This window comes from Pelodiscus sinensis, chromosome 6 (assembly GCF_052426305.1).
Source record: "Pelodiscus sinensis isolate ZL-2025 chromosome 6, ASM5242630v1, whole genome shotgun sequence".
In the NCBI taxonomy this organism is placed as follows: domain Eukaryota; kingdom Metazoa; phylum Chordata; order Testudines; family Trionychidae; genus Pelodiscus; species Pelodiscus sinensis.
In genome coordinates this window covers 54,523,012-54,540,951 of record NC_143057.1, presented here as the reverse complement: position 1 = coordinate 54,540,951, position 17,940 = coordinate 54,523,012, and positions in this window count along the sequence as shown.

Sequence of the window (17,940 nt, the reverse complement as noted above, 5' to 3'; positions counted from 1 at the left end):
GTTATATTTCACAATTACAGGTGCACTCAAAAGTTGCAGAATAGCTATTTCGGGATACCGGAGGTATTCCGAAATAGCGCTGCAGTGTAGACAGAGCACAAGTGTACGCACAGTTATGAACTGGCCCATGTACATCTATAAGACCTGCTACCATTTGCTTTCTTAACTTTTTGTTATTGAACATTCATTATGCTCAATGCTGTCTTCATCTTCTTCAGCCTTGTCAATTGGTAGTGTCAGTTAAAGTCTGCTCAGGTTTAGATCCAATTTTCTGTTTTTCTTGCATTTAAATGAGCCTGTTTATTAGTTAAATTATCAAAACTATCCTATGTTAAGCTTTTTTTCTATAATTCTGATCTTAATTTTGAGTTCAGTTTGGCTCTTGTTGAATAGGGTTTCTCTCTTCCTTAATATGCAGAAAAGCTCTTAAATTATCAATCTTAAATTAACCCTCTTGCAGCAAATCCTCTGAAGTTCCACCAAACCTCTAAGCAGTTGTCTATTTTTCCTTCATGTCTGTAGAAATCTGACTTGAACTAGTTCTAGAACTTTACACAAATTTGTATACCAGTCAATAGTTTTAGGTGAGTCACACCTTCCCATCACCTTGCTAAGGTGATTCTAACAAAAACTAAGAGAGGAAAGATCAGTTCCATAAGGCTTTTATAAGTCCGAGTTTTTATTATGATAATTTAATTAAAATACTAAGGAGTAATTTGACAGTGGAGACTGAATTATTTCCCTTGCAGTGTGTCCAATAGCAGTTCAAAATGTCTTTGCTTTTGAGCATATCCACCATATATGGATAAACCCTCCCATTTCATTTCAAATTTCAAATTTGCTCAATTAACTTAATTTTAGTGGCGTTAGCTACCATTTACAAATAATTTTATTTTTTCTCCCATTATTGTATTTATTAAGGTATGGGGATCATTGCTCCATATGTCCTCCTATTTCTCTTTTTTAGGACACCATCCTTATATCAACTTTTCATGAATACAGTTATTTCCTATAACTAATAGCTAGATCTCTTTTAGAACAGAGTGGAAAGAAAGTCTTCATGTTTCATGGATCTAAGATGGGTTTCCCCTCCCACCCCAATTTCATCCATTTTCTGCTTAGTGTTTTTTTTGTTTGTTTTTTGTAGGAGTTGGTTAACAGGTCTCAATACAGGGTAACTTTTCATTAAATTATCAAACTTCATTGTCTCTGGCCAAATTTTGATGTACTTTTAAATTCCCAAAAGTCTCAGCTTTTCAGGCTTTTAGTGGGGTGAAATTCTATATTATCTCTCATGAGCATTAGAAGTGAAGTGCACAGGCTTAGCTTTTCAAATTATCCCAAGTTGCTATTGCTACTTTCATAAACATGTGGTTATCTGTTGATCTGTGGCTTGTTTGCTTTATCCAAAGGAGTTTGTTCTGACTGTACAAAGTCCTTACTAAGGCATGGTGTTATCCTGTGCACCAAATTTAAGCACTACTGCCAAGCTAGTCAGTTCAGAACGTTTGCTAAAGCCATGTTTCCTGTTCAGGACAAGTTCTAAGGTCTCATTGCTGGGGTGCAAGTGGGCCATCAGGCTGCTGTTACTTCTTAAACAACTTTCCAGGAGTCCAAGAGTTAGTTAGACCCTGGGAAAACCTTCAATTTTCTGATTTTAAACAAGTAAAATTTGGCTACAGTGTCAGCATTTTCTGTGATTTCTAATTCTTCTGCAGTGAAGATTCTCCCATCCGCTGATGTTTTAAGTATAATTTTACCTGTCAGGCTTGCAAAAAATAAAATCCAAAATGAAAACAGAATGAAATGCTAGCAGTCTTGCAATACTTCTTTCTATTATATCTATAACACTAAAAGGCAAGGGAGATAGATTAGTTGAAATGTATAAACTATCACTTATTTCTGCTGCTAACACCAAATGCCAATGCAAGGTGTAAAGTATGTCAACGAGAAATGTTCAATTATATTATGCTTACTTTGAAGACCTCCAAGTGGAATCTGCTTAGATAGCAATCAAAACACCAGTGTTTTTATTCTCAGCCAATGCTATGGAAATACTTGAAACAGTAAAAACCTCTTCTAACAACTACTCAGCAATTATGAAGGCACAAATTCACAAAATAAGGCAATCAGTAAAACACCATGCATCAAAAACAACTGTGGGTTGACAAAACAAAATTCCATGTGTTTTTCAATTGGCATCACAACAAATAGAGATGTTGGTTCTAATAACTACAAGTAAGCAGTAGTTAAAGCTAAGCTTCTTTCAATAAAATATGATAAAGAAGTGACTGGCGGGCTTCCCACTTGCCTTATACTTTTTAAATGTTCTTGAAATCCTGACAGATGATGGTAGCTGCTGAAATTATATGCCCATGGAAACAAAATACTGAATAAGTTAAAGTACAAAGCGCTGCAGGTTCCAACTACATAAAACAGATGAGTTAAACCAGAAATCAGTCCCTGGCATGGAATAGCCTTCTTAAATTAAAATGTATATAAAGTTCTTCCTGTATGCAGGTAGAATCACTAAAACACACTTGCCTTTGTGCTTGTAAAAGTATCTATCCATTCTTCAAAGTTCAACTATTTTCCAACTTGATTTTCAATAGGCAATAGGGCTAAAGCATCAAATATCCTCTCTCACGTTTGAGACCATAAATCTTTATGTGCTTTAACTTGGAAAGCATGTCAGTTAAAACCACAGTAATAGGAATTCTAAATATGTGCAATATTGCTGAGTGACATTACTCAGGATACAGGCGGGACTGTTGAACAAGTGTGTATCCCTCTTAGTTCTCCTGCGTGGGGTACCTTTTACATTACTTTGAGGTAACAGCAATGACTCTTGGTCTACTCAGACACAGCCACCAGCATATTAATTGTCCCCACCTTTTGTGTCTGAATGCTCTGGCAGAGTAAAGACAGCAATCCCAAACTTTCCTCCAGAAATGTGAGTCTTGTATTGCTCATCCCTCGCCTGAACAACACAAGCTCATGCACAGTCTGTCATTTTATTAATAGAAATGTACATGCACAAATCCTGCTATCTCAAATGAAGTTTCCCACACACATCAATCCAACACACTGATTTAAATAAAAACAAGTTTATTAACAACTGAAGGATTACATGTCTACAAGTAATTAGGCATAAAAGTCACAATTGGTTACATAGAACTAAAAAGTAAAATGCAACTAAAACCTAATTTAACCAGCTTAGTGAATTTAAAGCAAGAGTCTCCCATACCACATACTAGAACAGACATGGTCCCTCCTCAGTTCAAAGCTGTTGCTTCGCTCCTCAGATGTTGCAGCTGCCAAGACTAGAGAGAAAAGGAAGGATCACTGGGAGTATGGGATCCCCATTCTTACATTTTTTCTTCTTTGAGACTCATCTCCAGTTAAAGTTCAGGTGACAAAGTCTATGTGTCTGGGAACCCCCAGCTGTTTATTTTGTTAAAACATAGGTGTCACCCAAACGCTCTTTCTTGCCAAAGGATAGCCAACACTTGCTAGCTGAGGTGTTATCTATTCTTTCATTTTTGGGGAATTGTTGTATGACTCTACACATGTCTCTATTATACATATTTTACCTGTACAGTGATGATGATGATGATCAGTAAATTATGAGGCTTTCAATGATACTACACAAGGCTGACATTGTATGAAATTGATCTTTGTAAAAGAGTGAAGATAGGAGAACAGACTGTCTTACAAGTGGAGTTTGTTCTTTCTGAAACAGTTCCGAATTTCATGAGTGTTTGGTTCATCAGTGTTCAAAATATATTTTAATGTCACAGCTTCATTCAGTATGTCAGCTGATAAGTCTGCTTCTCTTCCTTATACATGCCTTTTCTAGAGTCCTCATTCAGTTTTGAAAATGCATGCAAGAAACCACCATAGTTACAAATACCTGAAGATCACCTGTGAATGACTGTAATGACAATTACAGAACTCTTCTCAGGTTTGGAGAATAGCTCTGTAGTCTAAGTCCCAAAACAGTTTTATTTAATTCAGCTCAAACTAGTTCATCTAGTTCAGCCCTGATACTGGCTTTGATAGTAATGTAAGAAAAGATTCTTTAAGAAGTTGATCCCATAAATGATATGACTTCACCCAGCTTTTTTTCTATAATAAGCTGGGACCAACATGGCTAAAACACAGCAGTAATAACAATGTCCAGAAGTGAATTAACAAAATTAATTCTGAACCTTTCCTTTGTATCTATTTCACTGCCAGTTTCTTTGTCTTCAAATAATGTCTTCTGTCTCCCTGAATGAGGACATTTTGAGTCTACATCCAATTCACGAGCCATTTCTCAAAATCTATATCAAAACTGCTTGACTACACTCCTGGAAGGTTGCTGCTGTTGGTGCTTCATAGACTCAAAGGCCAGAAAGATCCATTGTGAACTAGTCTGACATCCTGTATAACAGGCCCAAGAACATCCTCCATATATTTCCCAGAGCATATCTTTAAAAAAAACCAAAATATTTAATCTAAAATCTATATAATTTCCCTGAAACTGGCTTTTGATCATGCTAATTTCTTTCATCATCTTGGGCCACATAGTGAGAGCTACTATGAAAGTCTAACTAATGATTTCTCTAGCAATGATTTTGCCTGTGAACAAACCATACTTTTAGAAGTTGTCATGTAGCACCTAGACTGCCTCACAAATCTGGAGTTTTTGATGATGAACAGATTTTACAGCATATACACATGGCTCCCATCTAGTTTCAGACATGGGTTTCAGGGAAATATACATGTGATTTTTAAAACTATTTCACCTTTTAATAGATCCAGCAAATAACATATACTATCTTTTGCCATAAGTGACTCATGTTGGCACTCTAAAGGAGCACCTCCATCCCAACCCACTGGGTGGCCCTCCCTGTACCTCCTCATTCTGCAGGCATGAGCTGTACCGGATGTTTGCAGTAGTCCAAATGAATTTCTGGACTTGTGGGACGCAGCAGCAGAAATCAGCCAGTTCAAGCCTGCAAACTCTAGTGCTTGTCACTTATGTTTGAGCCATTGTCATAACATTGTACTCTGCAGCCTAAGTGCCATGTATTCTAGTGGGCTCAAAACAATTTAATCTAGTTCAGCTCGGATTCTGGCTTTGATAGCCAATAATGTAAGAAAAGATTGTTTAAAAGCTGCAGTCTGCTTCTTCATCCATTTTTGCATGCCAGGTAATTGGAAATACTTCTCCTACATGAGAATAACCTGGTATACAGTTGAGCTACTATGCACAACTATGCATAATATTTTGCAGTTTTCACTTCCATCAGAATTTGCTGCTTATTTTTTTGACACAAGAGTTGAATGAACTCATTTTGCATGTCCTTACTAATAGAATGCTCCTGTATATACCTTATCCAAATGATCTGCCAAAAATCAGGCTCATACTTTGACAATAACTCAGTCACTCCCAGGAAGTTTCCATTCCATATGTATCCCCAAGTATTCAATATCCACTCTAAATGACAGTTTTTCTTCACAAAGAAATAGTGTCACATGTTGAAGTTGCTGCAAATAAGTGCCAGTGGTGTTTCTTATCTTCACTTTCCTGCTGCAGCTTTTCATCAGTAGTCACACAATTCCTTATGGTTGTGCAGTATACTTCAAACTTGGGATTTGTCTATACTACCACTTTTGTCAGCATAACTTATGTTGCTCAATGGTATAGGTGGGGAAAACCCTTAGAATGACATCAGTTGCACTGATAGGGCTCATCTAGACTACGCTAAAGTGTCGAAAGAGGATATGCAAATTCTGTGGGAATTTACATCTCTTCTTCTGATCTCACTCTCGAAAGTGAAAGTAGTCTGGATGTGGGAGGGGGGTTTCGGCAAACTCCCACCCCTTTTTCAAAAAGCCACTTTTCCTCAAAAAATTAGGTTTACGCAGTCTTTTCAAAAAGGGGGGAGGCTGCTGAAAAAACTGCATCCAGACTACTTTCATTTTCGAAAGTGAGATCAGAAGAAGAGAGATAAATTCCCACAGAATTTGCATATCCCCTTTCGACTCTTCAGCGTAATCTAGACATAGGCATGGAAGTATCAGTATGGGCAGCGCAATATTGACAGGAGAGCTTCTTGCATTGATATCGCTTCCATCCGCGTAGAGGGTAGTTTTATTACATCAATGGGAGAGCAGCTATGTAAGCAATTTTACAGTAGCCCAGCTACATTGGTACAGTTATGCTACTGTAAGCTTGCTAGTATAGGCAAACCCTTAGTCACAGTTCACATGAACCTCTGTTATCTTATGCATCCTTAGTTTAAGCTCCAACTTCTCACAGTCTGGCACACCATTTATGAAAGCTATTTCTGGGTGTTGAGATGTCTTAACAGATACTCTGGCAAACACTGCATAAAAAATAGGAATAACTGCCCATTGCAGAGGAACATAGCTTTGATCGACAGCTTCTACATTTGGTAGTACTCTTTTGTGGAGTTTATCAGAGAAACATCTTCCATCACTCCATGGCAAATTAAAGTTTTCAGATGTCGCTTGAATAGGACCTCTCTCAAGATAACAAATGGAGCTTGAAAATTTAAGGGGACATACCATGTTGCTGGATCTTGCCCTAGTCTGTTTTGTGATTATTTTTTTCCAGGATACTTGCTAAGGAGGCTGAGCTGAGAGATTATGATAATCTTCACACAAATAGGAACAAATAGCTCTGACAATTTAAGTGAGCCATCTCTCTTAGCTTTACAGATGGCTCTTATATGATGGCTCATCTAAAGTTTTCGTACAGACAGACATTGTAGAGACGGATGAAGTCAGCCCTAGATCCTTTTCCTTGATGTCCCCAGGACCAGGACCAACCATTCTGTTAGACTGGCATGCTGATGTGACGTGATATTAACTCTGAGAAGAGGGGTCTTCTTGCTTTTCAGCATCTGACAGTTATTTTCACTTTTTTAATGGTAGCATGGTTGAACTTAACTATATTAACAATGAAAGTTTGCTATCCACCCTTACTAACAGGATATTTGCCTGTATTTTAGTGTCATCAAGATGCTGTTGGCAGGATGCTATCCAGCAATGTCATGGGGGTTGGTCTTCCCAAATACAAGAAATGGGTCTCTCTTAGTACTTTAAATAGTAATTGTAAAATGGCTTAAGAAATCATAGCAAGGTGATTGGTGAAGAGAGATTACATAAGAGTGCTTCAGTATATTTTCAGACTGGAACAGACAAATGCATATCTTTAAATTATAAATGCAGACCAGCAGCAAGTAGATGATCCTACATGTCTTCTGTCTGCTGCAACAATTGAATGTTAGTAGTTTACCGATACTTTGTGCTGAACCACAGAATGTATGTGTCAGCTTTGATACAACCTCCCTGGTGGTAACTGATATCTCAGATTCTAATAGTATGATTTTCCTGTTTTGAGGTGATTTGCATATTTAAACATGACTATTTAAAAAAAAAACATCCTTGTCAGTTATGAATGTTGTTCAGAAGACATACTGAAATATAAAGCTCCACTATTGTCATTTCTGCTGTTTAACACTGGAGAACTACATATTTTGACCTTTGAAAATAATTTCTGGGCCCCTTGAAGATTTTTTGGGACAGGTGAGCAAATGTCCCCAGTGTTCCATGTCTAGCAATTGGCCTGCTCCCTTTTGTGATGGCCTCTGTAAACTCGATTGCTTAAACATGGATTTCTTATTTCCCCAAATGAAGATGTTTATCATAGATTATCATTGATCCAAGAGCAATTTTGGGACTAAAACTTTGATTGTTTGGAAAATGAAATTAATTTGGAGTAGGAGGATATTCATTTTAATTGCCACAATTCTGCATACCCATGACATTTCATATTTTGAACAATTTTCCATATATGTTTCATTTTTATTAATGGACGATAGTTAATATTCCATTACTCTTGCCATCTTTTTGAAATGTGTATTGTCACATGTCTCAATGAAATAATTGCCCATTTGAATTTGCATTTACTTTTTATAACTTTGATTAGATCAGAGCCCATACCTATGTCTGGGAGTTCTGACTTATAGTAATTTATTTTAAATCTTGACACTATGACAAATTTTAAGATTTCCTCTTGCAAGTCTAGCAATGCATGAGCTCTATATGTAACAAATGTCATGACATCCATGTATATGAAATTTATTACATAACAAATGGGCAAACATCTCCATAACCATAGCAAAAAGAAGTGATAATAAATGTACTTATTATATACTTCTGATAGATACCCAATTTACTCTTAAAGTCAAAATGAAATTCTGATGTGACAACACAGTAGAACTACAATATAACTGTGTCGTTCAAAAGATTGGCAAAAAAACAGTTGGCCCTGGCCTACACTAGGGAGTTTCGAAATAACAAGGGGAGCACCCACACTACCAACCCTGTTATTTCAAAATAAGGGGCTAGTTATTTCAAAATAATAACTCCGGCTTTCCTCGAGGAATAACACTTATTTTAAAACAGTGGTAGTGTGGACACTCCACTGCTGCTATTTTGAAATATCTACTTCCCAGAGTCATTCAAAGTAATTCCTCCCCAGTGCTTCCTGGGGCTCCAAGTTGAGGTAGCACATCCACATTAAGGGAGTCTGCCTCGGACTATTTTCAAGGCTTCTCTATAGTGTAGACATGCTATTTTGCAATAGTTACTTTGGGAGTTATTATTTTGAAATAAGCTATTTTAAAATTATTTCCTAGTGTAGACATGCCCTTAGTTATCACTGTGTGCTATTTTTTTTATAGGGGAGTGTTTATTCCCTCCTCCTCTCCTCCTCACCCCACTCCCCATTTTTAAAGCATTTTAAAGGAATGGTGGAACAGTGAATGTTTCTCTGAAAATATCCACTCAATGTTCTGTGCCAGTCAACAAAGTGAACAGAAATTTTGGGAATTATTATGAAAGTGATAACTAATAAGACAGAAAATATAATATTGTCTCTATATAAATCTATGGTACACCCCATCTTGAATACTGAGTGCAGATATGGTCTCCCCATCTAAAAAAGGATCAATTGGAATTGGAAAAGGTTCAGAAAAGGGCAACAAAAATGATTCGGGGTATAGAACATCTTTCATAGGAGAACAGATTAATAAGACTGGGAGTTTTCAGGTTAGAAAAGAGACAACTAAGGGGGGATATGATTGAGATGTATAAAATCAGGATTGATTTAGAGAAAGTAAACAAGGAAGAGTTATTTAGTCTTTCATAACTTAATAACTAGGGGTCACCAAATTAAACTAGTAGGCAATGGGTTTAAAACAAATAAAAAGAAGTATTTCTTCACGCAATGCAACCTGAGAAACTCCTTGCTAAAGGATGTTGTAAAGGCCGACTATAATTGGGTTAAAAAATAGATCTAGATAAATTCATGGAGAATAGGTTCATCAATGGCGATTAATGGTTAGGGATGGGGTCCTTAGCCTCTGTTTGCTAGAAGCTGAGATTGAATGACAGGGAATGGATCATTCTATGAGTGCTTGTTTTTTCCAGTCTTTCTGGGGCACTTGGCACTGGCCACTGTCAGAAGACAGACTACTGAGTGAGTTGGGCCTTTGTTCTGTCTCAATATGGCTGTTCTTAGCCTCTTATGAAAGGAACATTATGGAAAAATAACTTTGATTTAACTACCATAAATACAATTGCAAGTACTACAGTATAATTCAGAAATCACCATGATAAATACAAAACATACCTACTTACTGCCCATAGAAAAATACTGTGAAGCTGTCATTATTGGTCAGCTGTTGTGATGAGCAAATTGATGAGGATTAGTAAAACAGTATAGTGTCATAAGCAAAGAAGTTCAAACAGACAGTCCGGTCTCCTCCTAATGGACATATTGTGAGTACCTTAGTGAAGGAAGACTTGACCTTGTAATTTCCCCTTTCTGGGATTGGTAATATTGTTATAGCCCCTGAACATTTCTATAAGCAAATCCTTCCAGAGACAACTGGCACTTCAGTGTGTCCTGTCCAGAGAAATCTCAAGCTTTTGTTGACAGGGCAATTGAAGTCAATGTCTGGAACTGATTTGGGAAGCATTGTCAAATTCTTGCAATCATATTTTCAAATACTGTATCCTTCATAATACATGTAAACAATTGCAACTCTTCCCAATTCTGACATGTGGATCATCAGCGCATCAATTGCAGGATTGGACCCAAGATGTCTAGATCTAAAAGCAACACCACTATTGCTGGAGCTAAACAATTCAACTGTACTATTACATCCAATGCTGTAACACAGTCTATCACAAACCTTTTAGTGGTGTTGCTGCTATGGGCCAGATAGACACATTGTAAGCATGGATTACAGCAGAAACTGCTGACTTTAGACAGTAATGTGCTGCACTGAAACATTCTTGAAATACTTGAAAATTTGGCACAACATCAAGGCAGGAGTGCAATATTTGTAATTAGGAATGTTATTGCTTTTTTTATTCATGATCACAGTTACTTTACTATAACCCTCACTCTATCTATTTTAAAGTCTCAGCGAGATAACCGTGTTAGCCTGTAACTTTGGAGAAAAGTTTCTACATCCAAGCTCATCTGAACAAGTGAGTTTTGCCCACAAAAGCTCATGATACTATATATATTTTTGTTAGTCTCTAAGGTGCCACAAAATTACTTGTTGTTTCTACCTTTTTTAGATAGGAAAGTATTACCTGCATTTTAAAGAAGGATAAACTGAAACAGAAAATGAAATGATTTGTCTGAGGGTCTACAGCCAGTAACAGAACACTGAGATAAGAAAAGAACATCCATACTGGGTCACACCTATGGTCTATCTAGCCCAATATCCTGTTTTCTGACTGTGGCAAATGCCAGATGCTTCAGAGGGACTGAACAAAACAGACAAGCATATAGTGATCCATTGCCATTTTTGGCAGTCAGAGACTAGGGACACCTGCTTGCATCCCTGAACATCTTGGGTAATAGCTTTTAATGGACCTATTCTCTATGAACTTACCTAATTTTTATTTGAACCCAGTTACAGTTCTAGCCTTCACAACAGCCCCAGGGAATAAATTCCACAACTTGACTATATGTTGTGTGAAGAAGTATGATGATTGATGATGCCAAGAGCTATTTATTTTGTGGTAACAGCTAATTTATGCCTCTTGTTTTATACATATATCATGCCTCACCAAATATACTGTTAACTCTTCCATCAATCATGTTCTTCTACATGTCTGATAATTCTGTTATTTACTATAGTTTCATCCTGTTTGCCCAGTACTGAAGTCAGGCTTACCAGCCTGTAATTGCAAGGAACTATTCTGGAGCCTCTTTTTTAAAAATGGCTCCAAATGGCTATCCCCCAGTCATCTGATACAGAAGCTAATTTAAGTGGTAGGTCCATACCACACTTAGTAGTTTTGAAATGTCATATTTGAGAGTCTACAAAACTCTTGAATGAATACCATCTGGTCTTAGTGACTTATTACTGTTTAATTTATCCATTTGTCCCAAAACCTCCTTTAATGATACCTCAGTCTGGGAAAGTTTCTCAAATTTGTCACTTTAAAAGAATGCTTCAAGTGTTGGAACCTCTCTCACATCCTTTGCAGTAAAGACTGATGCAAAGAATTAATTTAGCTTCTCTGCAGTGGCCTTATCATCCATGAGTGCTTCTTTAGTATGTGGATTGTCCAGTGGCCCTATTGATTGTATGGTAGGATTCCTGATTCAGAAATGCTTTTAAAAAGTATTTATTTTGCTGTGAGTTGTTGACTCTTTGGCTAGTCGGTCTTCAAATTCTTATTTGGCCTTCCTAATTATATTTTTACACTTGACTTGCTAGAACTATGCTCCTTTTTATTTTCCTCAATGGAATTTACCTTCCAGTTTTTGAAAGGATGCCTTTCTGCCTTTAACCACTTCTTTTACTTTTAGTCATGGTGGCACTTTTTTGCTCCTCTTACTCTGTTTTTAAATTTGGAATATATATTTAATTTGGGCCTCTTATGGTGTTTTTATCACCATCGCTCCTTATTCTTAACAGCAGTCTCTGGACACCTGGTCTATACTAAAGGGGAAGGTCAACTTATGATACGCAACTCCAGCTACGTTACTTTGACTCCAGCTATATAATTATCTTAAATTGTGCATGGCGCCATCCACACAGCGAGAGGTCAATTGAGCACACAGGCCCATCAACTTCCCTTACTCCTTGTGAGGAGCTGGACTACTGTCACCAACAGGAGCACTCTCTCAGATTGAATTAGCAGATCTTTCCTACACCTGCTAATTTGAATCCTGGAAGATCAATTGCAGCAGCGTCAATCATCTCAGTAGTGTAAACAAGCCCAGAAATATTTGCATCACAAAATGATGACACAAATGTCAGTGCCCAGGAGAACAAATTCATAACATCACAACTCTGCACATAAACTTTAATTGACAGCTTTCGCCATGTGAACTTTCAGATTAGTTCCATTTTAAGAAAGTGAAGAATTGGAGACTTTTGAAGAAAAAACTCACAAATATACAAAACGGAAATCAGCTGGGGGATGGAAGCAGTTGATAAAATTTAAAAGGAAAACTTACTTGCTAGTCTGTCCCTTTGACTAATAGATCCTGAAATTACAATGGAATATTAAAATAAATTATTTTTACTGCTTAGTGAAAATTACATCTTTTATGTAGCTGTGAAATTCCCTATTTATTTACCTACTTAATTTACCCAACTTTTAAAAATTGGAATCCAGCACTACTTATTGATTTCCAGTTGATGGCTATCATCTGTGCTCTAATAAAATGACAGATGTTCAAAAATCTACCATCAGAGACCTTTATAGTGCAGGACATGGGTTAAACATATTTGCATTTCATCTCTCAGCCATTTATGAAACTGTTGTAAATGATTTAGCTTAGCTTTTAGATTTCAGAGTCATTTCATTTCAATCTGGACTCACTCTTGTATAATTCTTAGGCTTTGTTCAACCAAGTGAAGACTACTGACATTTAGCATGTGGAATAACATGTCAAAAATAGGGAATGCTGAAATTCACGGTTTGTGCATTTAGTAAAGATGTGAAATAAAGTCTTTGATGCATGTTAAAATCACAGTAAAATGTACGTGAAACCTAATTGTAAAATGTAAATGAAGCTTAATTGTTTACCATGCACTTGGAGTTGAAATCCTGCTGTGTAGTGCATAGCAGCATCCTTTTGGAATATGCTGGAGAGGCAAAGCAAAGTCCAGGATGGTTTGGCTGTGACAAATGCCTTCATTGTTCATGAGCCCAAAAATGCAGTGCTTTTCAGAATGGGGGAAAATACATCTTTCTGCAGCAGTGAACACTTAAAAGCATGCTCCCAGAGGAGGAAAAATCATTATAAAGAAAGCACCACTACATTGCAATATATATTTTGATTTACTAAAATAAAAAATCATAAGAACTTATTAAAGTTTAACAGTCCATCAGGTAAATGTACCATCATGGTTTTTCTATATGGCTTTCTTTTAAGTGTTCTAAATAAACAAACAAACAAAAACTCCCAACAACTTCTTATCAAGTCCATAATGCAGTAAGCGTTCATTAGAAGGCATTCCACTGCAATGAGATACTGCATTCAGAATTCCTGAATTTTCAGTCTTTTGGAAACTAAAATGTCAGAACAATAAAATTAAGGCAAAAACAACAACAACAAAAATCTCCAGAATAATGACGTCACATTTTCTTTTTAAACGTATTTTAATGTATAACAAAAGTGCATTTTTAATCTTCAGTATTTTATTTCAGATGTCATGGTATTCTTTTTCAGTAAAGATACCCCTATGGGGGAGGAGATTTTGGATAATCCCATTTATTAGGAAGAAACAAGTAATAGCAACAGGGAATTAAATTAGACATATAAATAGTTGGGCCTGAGAGGACTGAGGTAACTATAGATGTTACCTGTAACTATTGCCTGCTGGGTGCAAAGGCTGTAGACCTTCTGATACACACAGACAGAACAATATATGGTGCTGGAGAGGAGTCAATAGCCATGGTACATGGCACATGTAATAGGGAAAGGCAGGAGAGAGGTTCTTCCAGGTAAATTTAGGCTGTGAGGAAAGAAAGTAAAACCCAGATTCCTCCTAAATCAAAATGGAACCACATTTCTGGTACGTAAAACTCAAAGATTTGTAAAGGAGTTTTTAAACTAAGGGAATGCCTATAGATGCAAAAGAGCACATTGTTTTGACAGGCATCCCTTTTGGGAGATTTTTTAAAGGGACATATCTATATCTCTGGTCTCCAACCATCGTATCAGTGGTCTCCGACCATTTTAGGTCCAAAATTTAGATCACTTTGTGAATTTAAGTCTATCCAGGATCTACCTCTAACTCAAACACCCTTGCCCCACCTTTTCCCCTGAGACGCTGTTTCTGCCCCACCCCTTCTCTGAGGCCCCACTCTGCTCATTCTGTGACAATGGGATACAGATGTAGGGGAATCATAGAATCATAAGGACTGGAAGGGACCTCAAGTGGTCATCGAGTCCAGTCCCCTGCCCTCATAGCAGGATCAAATACCGTCTAGACCATCCCTGATAGACATTTATCTAACCTACTTTTAAATATCTTCAGAGATAGCGTTTCTCAACCTTCCTGGGCAATTTATTCCAGTGCTTGACTACCCTAACAGTTAGGAACTTTTTCTTAATGTCCAACCTAAACTTCCCTTGCTGCATTTTAAGCCCATTGCTTCTTGTTCTATCCTCAGAGGCCAAGATGAACAAGTTTTCTCCATCCTCCTTATGACACCGTTATAAATACCTGAAAACTGCTATCATGTCCTCCCTCAATCTTCTCTTTTCTAAACTAAACAAACCCAATTCTTTCAGCCTTCCTTCATAGGTTACATTCTCTAGACCTTTAATCATTCTCGTTGCTCTTCTCTGGACCCTCTCCAATTTCTCCACATCTTTCTTGAAATACAATGCCCAGAACTGGACACAGTACTCCAACTGAGGCCTAACCAGCGCAGAGTAGAGCGGAAGAATGACTTCTCGTGTCTTGATCACAACACACCTGTTAATGCATCCCAGCTCATGTTTGCTTTTTTTGCAACAGCGTCACACTGATGACTCATATTCAGCTTGTGGTCCACTATAACCCCTAGATCTCTTTCTGCAGTACACCTTCCTAGACAGTCACTTCCCATTCTCTGTGTGTGAAACTGATTGTTCCTTCCTAAGTGGAGCACTTTGCATTTGTCTTTATTAACCTTCATCCTGTTTAGCTCAGACCATTTCTCCAATTTGTCCAGATCATTTTGAATTATGACCCTATCCTCCAGAGCAGTCGCAACCCCTCCCAGCTTGGTATCATCTGCAAACTTAATAAGCGTACTTTCTATGCCAATATCTAAATCGTTGATGAAGATATTGAACAGAGCCAGCCCCAAAACAGACCCCTGCAGAACCCCACTTGTTATACCTTTCCAGCAGGATTGTGAACCATTAAGAACTACTCTCTGAGTACGGTTATCCAGCCAGCTATAATCATAGACATGTGATTGGTTCTTCTTTTGGAAACAAAAGACCTTCAAGTTTCTGGCTCACACCAACATTCAATTGTATTTATCATAGATTTGACTAGGATGGATTTTGATCTTCATGTTTTATTACTGACAATATATATGGATTTGGGGAAACATATGGTTTTTTTTTTTACTTTATGAATTGATCCCACTGCATTTTTGTGTAACTGCATAATGTTTCCTTTTGTCATTGAGTTATGACAGGACAACTCCCTGACCTTCCTTCCTCTGTGTTGTGTGCATCATTTATATTTTTATGCTTTGGGATGTCTCTGCCTAATCAATGGTTCTACTTCTCCATTTGCTGAACATGAAAAGCATAAACAGATCCATTGATCTGATTAATTACATAAAGGTTAGGATCAGGAACAAGTCTGAGAGTGTTTTCAATGGAGGAGGAAATAATCTATTTTTTAAGCACAGCTTCAGATGCCTTCCTGTCCCCCTTGAAAAACTTTTCAAATGTTCTGTCTATCACGGGGATTAGTTCTAAGTCCTATCAGCTCATCCAGTAACTGTGCTTTGTTATGATACAGGACATAAAGCAATTCATCCCAGGCTGTCCTAAGTGACTCATCATTATAGTGCAAGGATATTGGAACAGGCAAACATTTGCTAAAATGATACTTACAGTATACAAACATACCACATTTCTGTTACCAGATTCATTGATCAATGGCTGTGCTGAAGTTAAAAACTTCAACTGGAAAGCTTGTTTATACTGTTACGTATAAAATCTTTTAATTTTTTGAGATGAGAAAATTACAGTATATTTCTTTTAGTTGACTAAACCCCTCATTTTAAACAGCTGGGAAAATAGCCTCTGAATCTGTTTAATCGATCCAATATTAAGAGATGGCAAATACTAAGTTGCGGGTGCTCAGATGACCTCCAAGCCTCAAGATCTTGACTTTTTTTTCCTTCCAGTCTCTTACTTATCACTGTTGACCGTGTAATTTAATTCTGGAATTGAGGATTTGGGATGATGAGAGGAAGTGGAATATGTTTGACCTTGAAGGTTAAAGCAGTGGTAAGACTTGACATTAAAGCTTTTCCTTTTCATCCCTGGGGCCAATATGAGGCAAGCTGATGCAGTGTTAAGCCTCTTCACAATGACATCCCATTGACCTAACCCGTGACCTAGAAAGACCACTCTTTGTAAGGTAAGAGCTAATTTGGTCTCCAAATCTACAAAGTTGTGTCAATTTATTTTCCCTAGGAACTGATTTGATGGCATCAAACTCTTTTTACACCATGCTTTAGCATGGACTTCCAGATAATACTGAGGCTAAGCTTTGTCCACTAAGTTACTAGGTCACCACTCTTTAGTCTGTGGGCCTTTGTTCCTTTGCCATTCATTTCCAATTTAAGGCTTTTTTCCCCACTCTCTTTCCTGTCTCACGATAGATTATCTTCAGGTCCTAAATGAAGAATGCACAACTGTAGCCAGTCACAGTGGCTTAGATAATTATCACGTTCAGCACAGTCCTCTTTCTCATTATATCACAGAATAGCTACCTCCTCCTCCTGATGGTAATAGGTTTTTCTATTTGTAGTTTTATGTTCAATTGTTATGTTACTAACACGATTCTAACACTTTTTCTATTTATCAGGAATTATTATGCCCCATCCAAGCACTTAGGACATGGATGAAATAATTTTATTTATTTGTAATTGTCTACTGCCTTCTAAAATTTCCAAGCTCTATCTTGTATCAATTTTGTATTTTTCTTCAGTTCTTTTTCCACCTTAGAGTTTAGTGTGATTAAAACATAGTTTGGTACAAGTATTAATATTGAATGAATTGAACACTGAAAGACACAAGTTGCATGAAGTCTAAAAAAAATCCTTCAAGGCAACATGAATTTTGATTGTTTGTTTATAAAAACAGGTGCTTTCATGGAATGATATATACAAATAATTTTTTTTATATTCCAAATCTCTTCAACATTTCTTTTTGGTGGAACCACCTGCAAAACAAGTTAAGACAAACAAAGGAAAAGTTGGATGGAATTTTCACACTTAAAATTCTCATGTTAAGACTGAGTGATTAAAAAAATAATTAGGTCAGCTGGTCTTACACTCAAGATTGAACTATTTTTTTACATTTAAGTCAAGTCAAATCTGGGCAGTAAAAGGGAGTACTAAATCATGGCAGAGCTGAGAGAAATGACATAGCAGAAAAGTGGCTCAGAACAATTGCAGAACAATAGAGGTCTTATAAACCTCTGAAACATAACTAATAGTGACCTTCCTTACATGTTTGCCAACTGGTAGCATCAATAGATAGACCTACAAAATGTGCAGAAGCTTCAGATGGTAGCCGAGTTACTCTGTACAGAAAAAACAACAAATGGTCTGGTAGCACTTTATAGACTAAAA